This window comes from Sus scrofa, chromosome 6 (assembly GCF_054392235.1).
Source record: "Sus scrofa isolate SSC_HxYL_T2T_F1_AM1 chromosome 6, Sscrofa_HxYL_maternal_Yorkshire_Landrace_v2.0, whole genome shotgun sequence".
Classification (NCBI taxonomy): Eukaryota; Metazoa; Chordata; class Mammalia; order Artiodactyla; family Suidae; genus Sus; species Sus scrofa.
Window position 1 is genome coordinate 32,801,925 of NC_139388.1, and position 10,487 is coordinate 32,812,411.

Here is a 10,487-nt window from a genome sequence, read left to right on the forward strand (position 1 = left end):
AAGGCAAGAAAAAGAAAGCAGAAAGGTGGGAGAGAAGCATCATTAGGCACCTGGGACACTGGATTTGAGGCTACCAGCTTTTCCTTTTCTGGAGCCTATTAAAATGTTTCAGACCAAAAAATATATATTCATTGGCTCCAAAATATGAAAAGAAAACCAAAAAATTGAAATTAATAGGTGTTTAATGAAAACGTCTGCAAACCCAAATATTATATCAACCTTATTAGTGGCTAAATTTAGCATTCATAAAAATTCCATTATATTTGGACAACAGTTTGAAGGTGTAGAGATCCTTCTTTCTTTGCAGGAATTCCTAGGTGCCCGTGATGACGGCCGAGGCAGCTCAGCCATCAGAAGTGGAATGGGGCACTCATAGCCAAATCATTTCAAAGGCAAAATGATTTTTAAAAATCTGGTCAACCGTCTTAGTGACCGAGGCAGGTGCAGTTGAATACATGTGGTGTGAGGCGGGGTCTCCGTGAGGGTGCCCAGGCGTCGAAAGAGACACAGGACACTGCAGAGCCAGCGAGGCAGCAGCCAGGGGAATTCTGCTCGGCACCATCCCCCAGTCCCCCTCAGGTGGCCCAGGTGGCCCAAGCCTTGCCCAGCTCCCAGCGCCTCCCTGGCTGAGCCCCCATCTCTCTTTTAAGCTTCGATCATAGCAACAGCCCCAAGCCAGACCCCTAATTGCCAGCTTCTCCTAAGTGCCAGGAAAAAAAAAAAACAAAAACCCTCTCCAGCCCTCTGCCCCCTCCCCCTCACAAGCCCAGCAAAAGGGGTGGGGGATGGTCAGGCAGGTTCAAAAGGTGAAATAAATGAATCTTTACACATTATAAGGACCCAAGCAACATTCTCTGTGGCATTAGTGCCTGAAATGGCAGCAAGTAAAAGCAGGTGTGCCGGGCGCCCTGTCAGCTAACGACACTGATAAGCCTGCCATGCCCGGTTCTGCTTCATTTCAAACAGACTGCTGGAAAAAAAAGGAGGGGAAAGCCAGAGCAGAAATAATTGCTGGAGCTTCCAGTGAGCTGAGAGAGCCTGCAGGCAGAGATCAACTCGCCTGATTTCATCCTCTTCCTTTTATTTCTATAACCTTAAACGTTCTGCTATTATAAAAGTCATCATGTCGGCTTTCTCCCCAGCCTCTCCGGCTGCCCATTTTCAAATTGTATCAATTGGTAAGGCTTTGGGGCTCTAGGATTTTCATCTTGATTTATGGTTTCTGTGCTTTAAAGATGAAGCAAACTCTGTTGGCCTGATTTTGAGCATGGAGGCACACCGTTCTGGGTGAGTGTTGGTAATCAGATCGTCCCCAAATGGTGTAGAAACTAGCCTGGTATCTGTCTCTTCTTTTTTTTTTTTTTTTTAAATAATAGTTATTAAGGCAAACAGCAAGTGAATAAGTCATGAATCTTCAGCTAAAGTGGGTGAAGGGGAGTCTTGGATCCTGGGCAGTAATTTGGGGTTGGGACAGCAAGCTCTCAGGTCATGAGGCCATTGGTGACCGCTGGCTTCAAAACTGGGGAAATAGTGATGAGAGGTAGGCAGACAGCAGGGACCTCGCCATGGGGTCCTTCTGAACTGCCACTTTCTAAGTCAAGAAAGAAAGGGCCTGAGAAACAAGAGCCATGCTGGGCTTTTTAACCAGAGGAGTCCATAAACGGGAAAGAATAAGAAAATTAAAAAAACACAAGCCTGGAGAGTTCCCGTTGTGGCTCAGAGGTAACAAACCCAACTAGTATCCATGAGGATGCAGGTTTGATCCCTGGCCTCACTCAACGGGTTGGGGTTCCTGCATTGCCATGAGCTGTGGTATATGTCGCAAACACAGCTCAGATACTGTGTTGCTGTGGCTATGGCATGGGCCGGCAGCCGTAGCTCCAATTTGACCCCTAGTTTGGGAACTTCCATATGCCACGGACGCAGCCCTAAAAAGAAAAAAACAAGCCCAAACTGCCAATTTCAGCAAGTTCATAGGCTGGCAGCGAGAGCTCAGGCTTTGCTGTCTAAGTACACGTGCCAGGATGGGGGGTGGGGGCAGCGAGTGGGTTATTAAAATATTATCGGGGTGGGGTTCCTGTCGTGGCGCAGTGGTTAACGAATCCGACTAAGAACCATGAGGTTGCGGGTTCGGTCCCTGCCCTTACTTAGTGGGTTAAGGATCCGGCGTTGCCGTGAGCTGTGGTGTAGGTTGCAGACGCGGCTCGGATCCCGCGTTGCTGTGGCTCTGGCGTAGGCCGGTGGCTAAAGCTCCGATTCGACCCCTAGCCTGGGAACCTCCATATGCCGCGGGAGCGGCCCAAAGAAATAGCAAAAAGACAAAAAAAAATAATATTATTGGGGTACATCCTGGGAGGGCTGCTGAACAAACAGCAACTCCCACAGCCCTCTTCATGCACCATCCATCAGGAACTCTAGAAGCCACGACCTACTAGCTTGGTCATGCCCAAAAGTGTGCCCAGGTCTCTCTCTCTCTCTCACACACACACACACACACCCTGGGGCAGCAGGCAGTAAACTAAAAAAGGAAACAGGAGGCGAGAGAAGAAGTTACCCGGATGCAGAGCAAGAGATGGAGTTCTCCACTGGGCTCTGACCCAGCATCTTTGGAGTGAGTTTGGAGCCTCAGCGAGCTGGGTGCCGTGCGGTGGAGGCACAGGGAAGCCTGCTGCATAGGGATCATGGATCAGATCTGGGCGCTTCCTGGCCCAGATGCAGCCAGACACACCTATAATTTAATCACAATGAATTATCAATGGGACTCTCGGGGATGGAGGTGGCAAAGACCTATGAGCCCCACCATGGGTGTCCCCAGGAACGGTGATGGAAGGTGCCCAGGGTCCCTGCCCGAATACTTTCCAGTTAATCTCAGGGTGCAGACTGCAGGCCTATCGAGTCTCAGCATGGCCTTTCAGAGCCTCCCAAGTCACGCTTTCCTGAGACTTAAGCCTCTTTCAAACGCTTGCTAACAAGGGAGGTGGCCCTCCCGGGTCCAGGTAAAGCTGTGGCAAGAACGAAATCTCAGTGCTACCCATGAGCAAGGAGAGAGATGGAGAGAGAGAGAGAAGAGAAAGAAAAAGGGAATGCTAATTGTGCCAGGCACGCTGACAGATTTGACAGAAAGTGTCTTCATTGAGAAACTGCGATCTGAAGTTCCCCCTTGTTCCTTCAGAAACCGGAGGAGAGAGGCGTGGGGGAGCCTGACAGGAAGTGCGGATTCTGAGACTTCAAATGCACGCATTAGAAAAAACAAGCAACACCTGCAAACAGTAAGTACTTATTTATATTTTATGGAGTGTGTGTGCTTGGGATTCTGACAGGGTTTTAAACAGAGCCCAGATTAGGCCCATTCAGAGGCGAGAATGTCCCTTTTAAAAATGCATTACCCCGCTGCCCGGGCAGGTCGGCCCTGGGCTCCGCGGGCCTCAGGTGAGCCCTGACCCCGCCCGACCCGGTCTAACAAAACACACATGCGGGGCGGCGCGGGGCGGGCACCGCGCCTGGGCCCCTCTCTCAAGGTCAGCGCTCACGGGCGCTGGAGGGTTAGTATTCCGCAGGCTTCTCCCTCAGCTGACAGAGCCGCTTTGAACTTTTCCCTTTTGAACAAATAGGAAGGGAAACCGCCAAGAAACAAGTGCCGGGAATCATAGAGAAAGAGCGTGTGGCAACTAAATAAATAAGCCGCAAATAAATAAATAAGTGGCCAGCCGTGCGTCCCCCGGCAAATAAAAGGCCTTTCCTCTCTCCGATTTCCAGTGTTCCCCCGCACTGGATCCCGACGAGAAACTTGAAAATAAAAACAATAGGATAAACCTGCTATCTTTTTTTTTTTTCCCTCCCCTCTGAAGGCTGAACCCTTTCTTTTTGACAACAAATAAGAGGCAGTTGGCAGGTATAGTGTGCTGTGCACCATAAAATATTTAGTAAGGCAATAACGACTCCCCGGACAGCTTAAGAAAACCACGATTATATTCAGAGAGAAAGCCACGAACAAACAGAGGGGGGGAAATACAAAGAAAGATAAAGGAAGGCCTTTCATCCGGACTTCCTGTCCAATAAGGCAGCCAGGCTTGATCCATATGTTTTGAGAAAAATCAAAGTCACAACTATCCAAAATGTCAATTGCTCCGGTAAGGAATATTGTCTAACATTTTCTATTACACCGTTCGAGAATTTGCCTCCCAGCGCAATTTGGAAGAAAAAAACTCTTTTATTCCGAAAACACTCAAAGAAAAGAGGAGGCTGGGGCGGGAGGGAGGGGAAAAAAAAAAAAAAAACAAACCCTCAGAACAAGGCGCGTTTCAGTACGGTGTGTAATACAATAATGCTCTCGGCTCCCAGACCATCCTGAAAGCCGATCCGCTGATGAAAGTGAGTTCTCCTCCACACCTCTCATATGTGCTGTCCTTTCTTTGCAGACACTCCTGCAAAGGCACTTCCTGGACAGTTGGAGGTAACACAGCCATCTCCGTGCAGCGGGAAACCCGAGAGACCAAACTTTTAGCAGCCTTAATATTTGGATAATCCTGCCTCATGATTTCAGGGTTGATCCTGGAACGCTTTACCAGCTCCTCCACGTGATAGGTACCTGGACCCTTGGGTGACCCCCTTTAGAAGGGGGCGATGGTAGGACGCTGGCATGTAAACAAACATTTGATTGCTGCCTGGGCAAAATGTAAACAAAAGCCAAGCACCTCACCCAGGAGATGGGGCCGGCAGTGTTTCGTTTGACAGAACTTGCCATTCGGCATCTCCTGGATTTGCCTCCTCCTCCACATCCTGGAAATTCTAGAGGGAAAAATCACGCCTGAGTGACTGCTGTCTGTGGCTTGTGGAATCTTAAATAGAATGAAACAGGCCTCCGACAATCAATATTACTGACATATTAATCTCTGCAAATAAACTGTTGTTTGCGTCAAGGCTGTCTCAGTCCCCCAAATCATTGTGTCACTGCAGTTGAGGCCTTTGTGCCAGTGTGGTGGTATTTTTTTTTTTTTTGTCCGGGTCATTTACCTGTAGGTAGCACTCCGATTGCCCAGGGGGGATTTGGTTTCATAAAATAAAATCAGAGAGCAGGCCTGACCTTGCTCCCTGAATTCTCTGCTAGGGCTTTCTCTCAGCTTTGGAACAAACACTTGCCAAATGCCGAGAAGAGGCCCTTCGCCAATGTGGAGAGAGAAGGCCAGAGGAGGGCAGGTGATAGGTGCCTACGTTTTTGTCCCAACTCAGAGTTTATCAGAAATAGTTTGGAAGCACAAGAGAAGCCAGGCATTCCACGTCAAGATTTCCAAATTCTCCCCTATTTTTCCTTAAGGAATGGGAAGTGTACATGATACATCCAAAACTCTCCCAAGATTCCTAAAAGAGTGTGTGTGTGTGTGTGTGTGTGTGTGTGTGTGTTTATGGACAGACTCCTATCCAGGACTGAAATTCACCCAGTTTGCACCGGTATTAAATACTAGGATATTTTGTACCAGTGGATAAATAGCCATTTTTCCCGCAAGCCCTTTAATGCCCATCGCCCTGCCCTTTCCCTAGGGCCTCCTCCTGACCCTTAATGCAGCACCTAAGGGGTTAGCACCTGGCCAAGCAAAAGGACCTCCTTGATACCTGGCCAGGTGCTGATTGGTGGGGCCATTGCCCACCGTTAGTAAAGATTTTGCTATCGCTCAGGGCCACCACATTCATCTCCCAGTCTGAGGTCATTCGGCCTGTCCTTGGCTGAGTTCCTGCAGAACTTCTTCAGCAGAACCAGAAAGGCATCAGGTGGGTAGAGCCTGTCTGAGCTCTCCCCTCCTTGGGACCAGGTTTCCGATTGCCCTCCGTCTGAGCCACCGCGCCTGGAGGTGCCGGACACTCAGGAGCCACAGAGCAGGCAAGCAAAACTCAACCACTCCTTTCCCAAGTCACAAGCAGTAAACAGCAGCAGAAATCAACAGCCACAAGGGTATAATTGTCATTAGTATGTAAATTTTAAAAGCTCGGTCAAAAATATCAATACCTCCCACTTAATTTATTACTATATAAAGACGGATGGTAGTGAAGCATGGCATTGATTTTCAGAGCCCTTTAAAAAAAAAAAAAAAGCAAGAAAGAAAATCGTCCAAGACAACTTAACACAAAATGCTGTGTCTCAAAATTAATCACCGTGCTTTTTTCAAAAACACACACTTACAAAAACACTGTACCCACAGCCTCTGCGGTTCAATTTTCTTTGATTGCCTCTCCTGAAAATGAAGCAACGGCATAGGGCGTTTCTGTAAAGAGCCCTCTCAGAATGGATTAGATGTAAAGATGGGTGAGCATTTTTACTGTATCGACAGCAAACCATTAGGCAGCCACACTCCAGCCCGGCCACTGAGAGGAAATCGAAAGGAAGAGTTCTCTGGCCGGGCAGGACAGCCCGCCAGCTCCCGGTCCCTCGCCAGCCCGAATGTCACTGCTCTTCCCCCCACCCCCCGCCTGCTGTAATTATGCCATCCGCCTCATATTTACCAAAGTGTTAGTAGGGAGAGTCATGACCACTAAATAAATAAGTGGATTCCTCAGCAGGTTTAAAACTGTTCTGGGGAGCCTGTAATCCTGGGAAATGTGTGTGTGTCTGAAATGACGCAGGGCTCAGAACATCGTCAATCGCTGCACCGTTAAAGGAGGAGTCGTGTCCCTGCTTTTGACAGGTGGAGGTGTGGGCATGCACACAGAGGGAGAAGCGGGGTGGAGAGAAGACGGCGAGGGAGCAAAAAGGAAAAGAAAGCAATAAAGACGTAGAGACGTATTGATGTGGGAATGTCTCTACCGTCAAGCCACTGGGGTTATTTTTGCTGTTTTTTTGTTTTGTTTTGTTTTGTTTTCCGGGAACCAAGGCTGCATCTTTGATTAAAATAGGGGTTGTGCTTTTTGCAGCCTAGATAGGGTTGTGCCTCTCTACCTCTCCTAGAGAGCTAAGATTTCTCAGAGAATGGGAACGTCCATGTTTTAAAGTAATAAGATAAGGATATTACTTGGCTCCTATTTCCTGAATGCCAGAGCTTGTTTGCTCACTCTTTTCAACAAACCCTGTGAACTACGGATTATTGTCTCCGGCTTTATGATGGCATCTGAGGGAACATTTTTTTATCGAGATGTTCCACCAATAAGCAGGCTGCAAGCCAAGGGCCGTACCTCACAGTCATCAGACTAGAAATATGTACCTTTTCGAGAAGCATTTTGTCCAGAGAACCCCAGGCTCCACTAAGGACTGCTGAGCAGGGTCTGTGCTATCAGGCTGATATTTCTAATTTATCAGGACGACTCCACCGTCGTTCAGCCAGAACATAGTTCTCGCCCTCACTCTGCTTGCAAAGTAGAGGACTGTGGTTCCAAATGAACATGACGTTGCTAGCCGCCTTCCTGCCGTAATTGGATTTAATTCATTATCTTTCATTTCAGTAAAATCACAGGAAAACACAGGGATGCAAATGTGTAGGCTAATTGCTTATGGAAATGCAAGTGCCATCCTCACTATAAATTTACCCCTCGCATGAGGAAGACACAGTTGTGTCATTATCCTGGAATTTTGACAACAATATGTAATTATAGAGAGAAGCAGGTGTAATTAGCAAGTCTTTCCACAAAGCAGGTAGCATTCTTGGTTAAATATTTACAGCTGCGCAAACAGCCGGTAATAATGAGAGTTTTCTCAGCCACACGTTTCAGAGCATCCGACAAATATTATGAAAAGTGGTCATTATCAGCCTGGCGAGCACCGCTTTGCCTTCTTGCTTGTGAGCGATGCTCCTGCGCGGGTTTGCAGGACGGGAATCCAGGCTGAGTCGGCAGTGAGGTTTCAACAGTGATGAAAACACAGAGCTAAGACCGTCTCTTCCCTTGTTGCTGCCGAGAGGAGCAATTAGAGCTGCATATTTAGAGATGACATCAGCCAGGACTCCTGCACACACAGAGGGAACGCATCACGTTTTTTCCCTTCTTTTTTCCTCCGTTCCCTTTTCTGTCCAAAGGAAACCCACGGCAAACTGCAGAGATGCCAAAAGCGGCGGGCTCGCAAACTCCAAACGGCTCACCAAGGGCCAGCCTGGCCTGCAGCAGGCGCACAAAATAAAATCAACGCAGCCCCCCACCCTGGGCAAACACCCTCTGTGGCTCTTTATTACCAAATGATTTGAACTTTGACCCCACCTGAACAAAATTAATATTTTCCTCCCAAATATTTAAAAAATTCCTTCTGGGGCTCTAGAGGAGTCAGGGAGTCTGCGAGCCGTAATTTGACATCCGCATTATTCTGAGGCTAATACGGAAAGCTATTCACAGGCTTATTTGGAGATGTGTCAATCAAGATATCGGGCGAGATGGACGCGGGCTTAGGATTGCAGAGAGCTTTCAGGGAACCACAAGATAAAAGGCAGGCAAGCTCTGATGAGTATGTTACGTCTTCATTCTTGATGACATTTTTTTTTTCCTTGAGAGGGGAATACAAACCTAGGAGATCGGTGTCCCAGGGACGGGCCGTTTTCCACACCTGTAAAAACCCTCTAACGTTTATTAAAAATGATAACCATAGACAACAAACATGGTGTCGAAATGCGCCTCTGTTAATTTCAACACGCTGATTAAGATTTTAAGCAACGCTTCTAAATTAGGCTGTCAGGCTGCCGTCCTCTACGCAGGGTTGAGGTTCTGATCTGGCTCAGGATTGTCTGAGCCAAACAGCCTTTCGGAGTGCATGGCAAGCTGGGCTAGCCCCGTTCCCTGTCCTTTTCATTCATTTTCGGTGAGGTGGAGGTGATTCAATTAGCCCCGATTGTCCAGGAGATGTGGCCCAAAATAACACGGCTGGGCTCTGATAGCCTCTTCCCAAGGTATTTCCCAGCTGACAAGTAACAATGTTAATTACCCATTGTTGTGATCTGAAAGACACTGGAATTTTAATTATGTATATTTGGAGGCATTTTGTTCATATGAGAAAAAAAAAAAAATCAGCTGACAGTGTTTTCCGCAGAGGGAACTGTCATCCTTGCTTGGAATCTCGGCAAACTTAATGCCTGTGATGTGACAGAGAAAAGTCAATTCCATCCAAGGCCTGAGCAACTTGGGGATGACTTCTTTTCTCAAGAGACAGAGAATAGGACTTCATCTCTGACACTCCATGTCCCTCAGCATCCTTCTCAGGAGGCCCTGATAGCCAGCGTGCTTGGCCACGTCTGCTCTGCTTAAGCAGAGGGGTCTGTAGTCACGGCAAACACACACCTCCAATTTCAATACCTATGAGGATCAACCCATGACCAAACAGAAGTGACATCAAGCACCTCCGAATGTCCCCCGGATAAGCTGGAAACATTCCCCGCTAGCTCCCCAAACTCGATTTAGAAAAATTCTGCAAGCTGGAAAAATAAAATCAAGTTCTCTTGGAAGCTGAGGAGAATTCAGGGACCCTCCCATTGCCCAGGAGAACTGTTTATTCCAGAAAGATGTTCTCTACGGCTATTCCTTCATCCCCCATCGCTATGAACCTGTCAAATGTCCAAGAGGCGCATGGTACCCCAAGGAGAGCCTGTGGGTGTTTATGGGGATCAGGTTGGACTTGATCTCAAAGTTGGACTCAGTCTCCAAGTTGGACTTGATCTCAAAGTTGGACTCAGTCTCCAAGTTGGACTTGATCTCTCAGGGGGATCTGGTGGTGTGTCTCAGAGCCTTGGGAAAACTAATGGGGTAGGGGGGAATCATGTAACTCAGCTAGGAAAGAATATAAAATTTTATTATGATGTTAAAATGAACAGTGATATATTATGGACTAGAATTTAAATTTATTGATGTTTAAAGACAACACAGGGTACTTGAAAGAAAACGTTTCCCTGGAGTAATGACCTCACCCTTGCCTGCATCCTACCCCAGACTCTGGGAGGATGGTTTCAGTTTACTCTCCTTTGCTTTGAAAAAGTCTTGGTCCTCAAAGAGTTTACAATCTGCTGCCTTTTTTTTTTTTTTTTCCCTTGCTTCCTAGTCTGGTAAAAAAAAAAAAAAAAAAATGAACCAAACCAAGTTGCAGAGGACCCAGGCCTGCCAATGGGGTAAATTTTAATGCAAAGAACCAGAATGATGAGCAAGAGAAAGCTCTGGGGTGAGAGGAGGGAGAGCGTATGCTTCACAAATAGATCATGGATACACGGGCATTCCTGTCATCTCTCAGAGGAAACAAATCCAACTACTATCCATGAGGATGTGGGTTCGATCCCTGGCCTCCCTTGGTGGGTCAGGGATCTGGCATTGCCGAGAGCTATGGTGTAGGTCACAGACATGGCTTATATCCCATGTTGCTGCGGCTGTGGTGGAGGCCAGCAGCTGTAGCTCTGATTCAACCCCTAGCCTGGGAACTTCCATATGCTGCAGGTGTGGATCTAAAAAGAGAAAAGAAAGAAACAAACCAAAACAAATAGATCACACCGTCAGCCTAGAACACATCTGGACAAACTGAATCTGCAAGGTAAGGGAGC

General features: G+C 47.5%; 1 long non-coding RNA gene across 1 annotated transcript; it reads left to right on the top strand.

Moving 5' to 3' along the window:
* The first annotated feature begins 1,110 nt into the window (after positions 1-1,110).
* LOC110261429 (uncharacterized) lies at positions 1,111-4,919 on the top strand. The gene is made up of 3 exons (XR_002345512.2): positions 1,111-1,287; positions 3,173-3,269; positions 4,419-4,919. It is a non-coding gene; the product is annotated as an uncharacterized LOC110261429 (long non-coding RNA).
* The last annotated feature ends 5,568 nt before the right edge of the window (positions 4,920-10,487 follow it).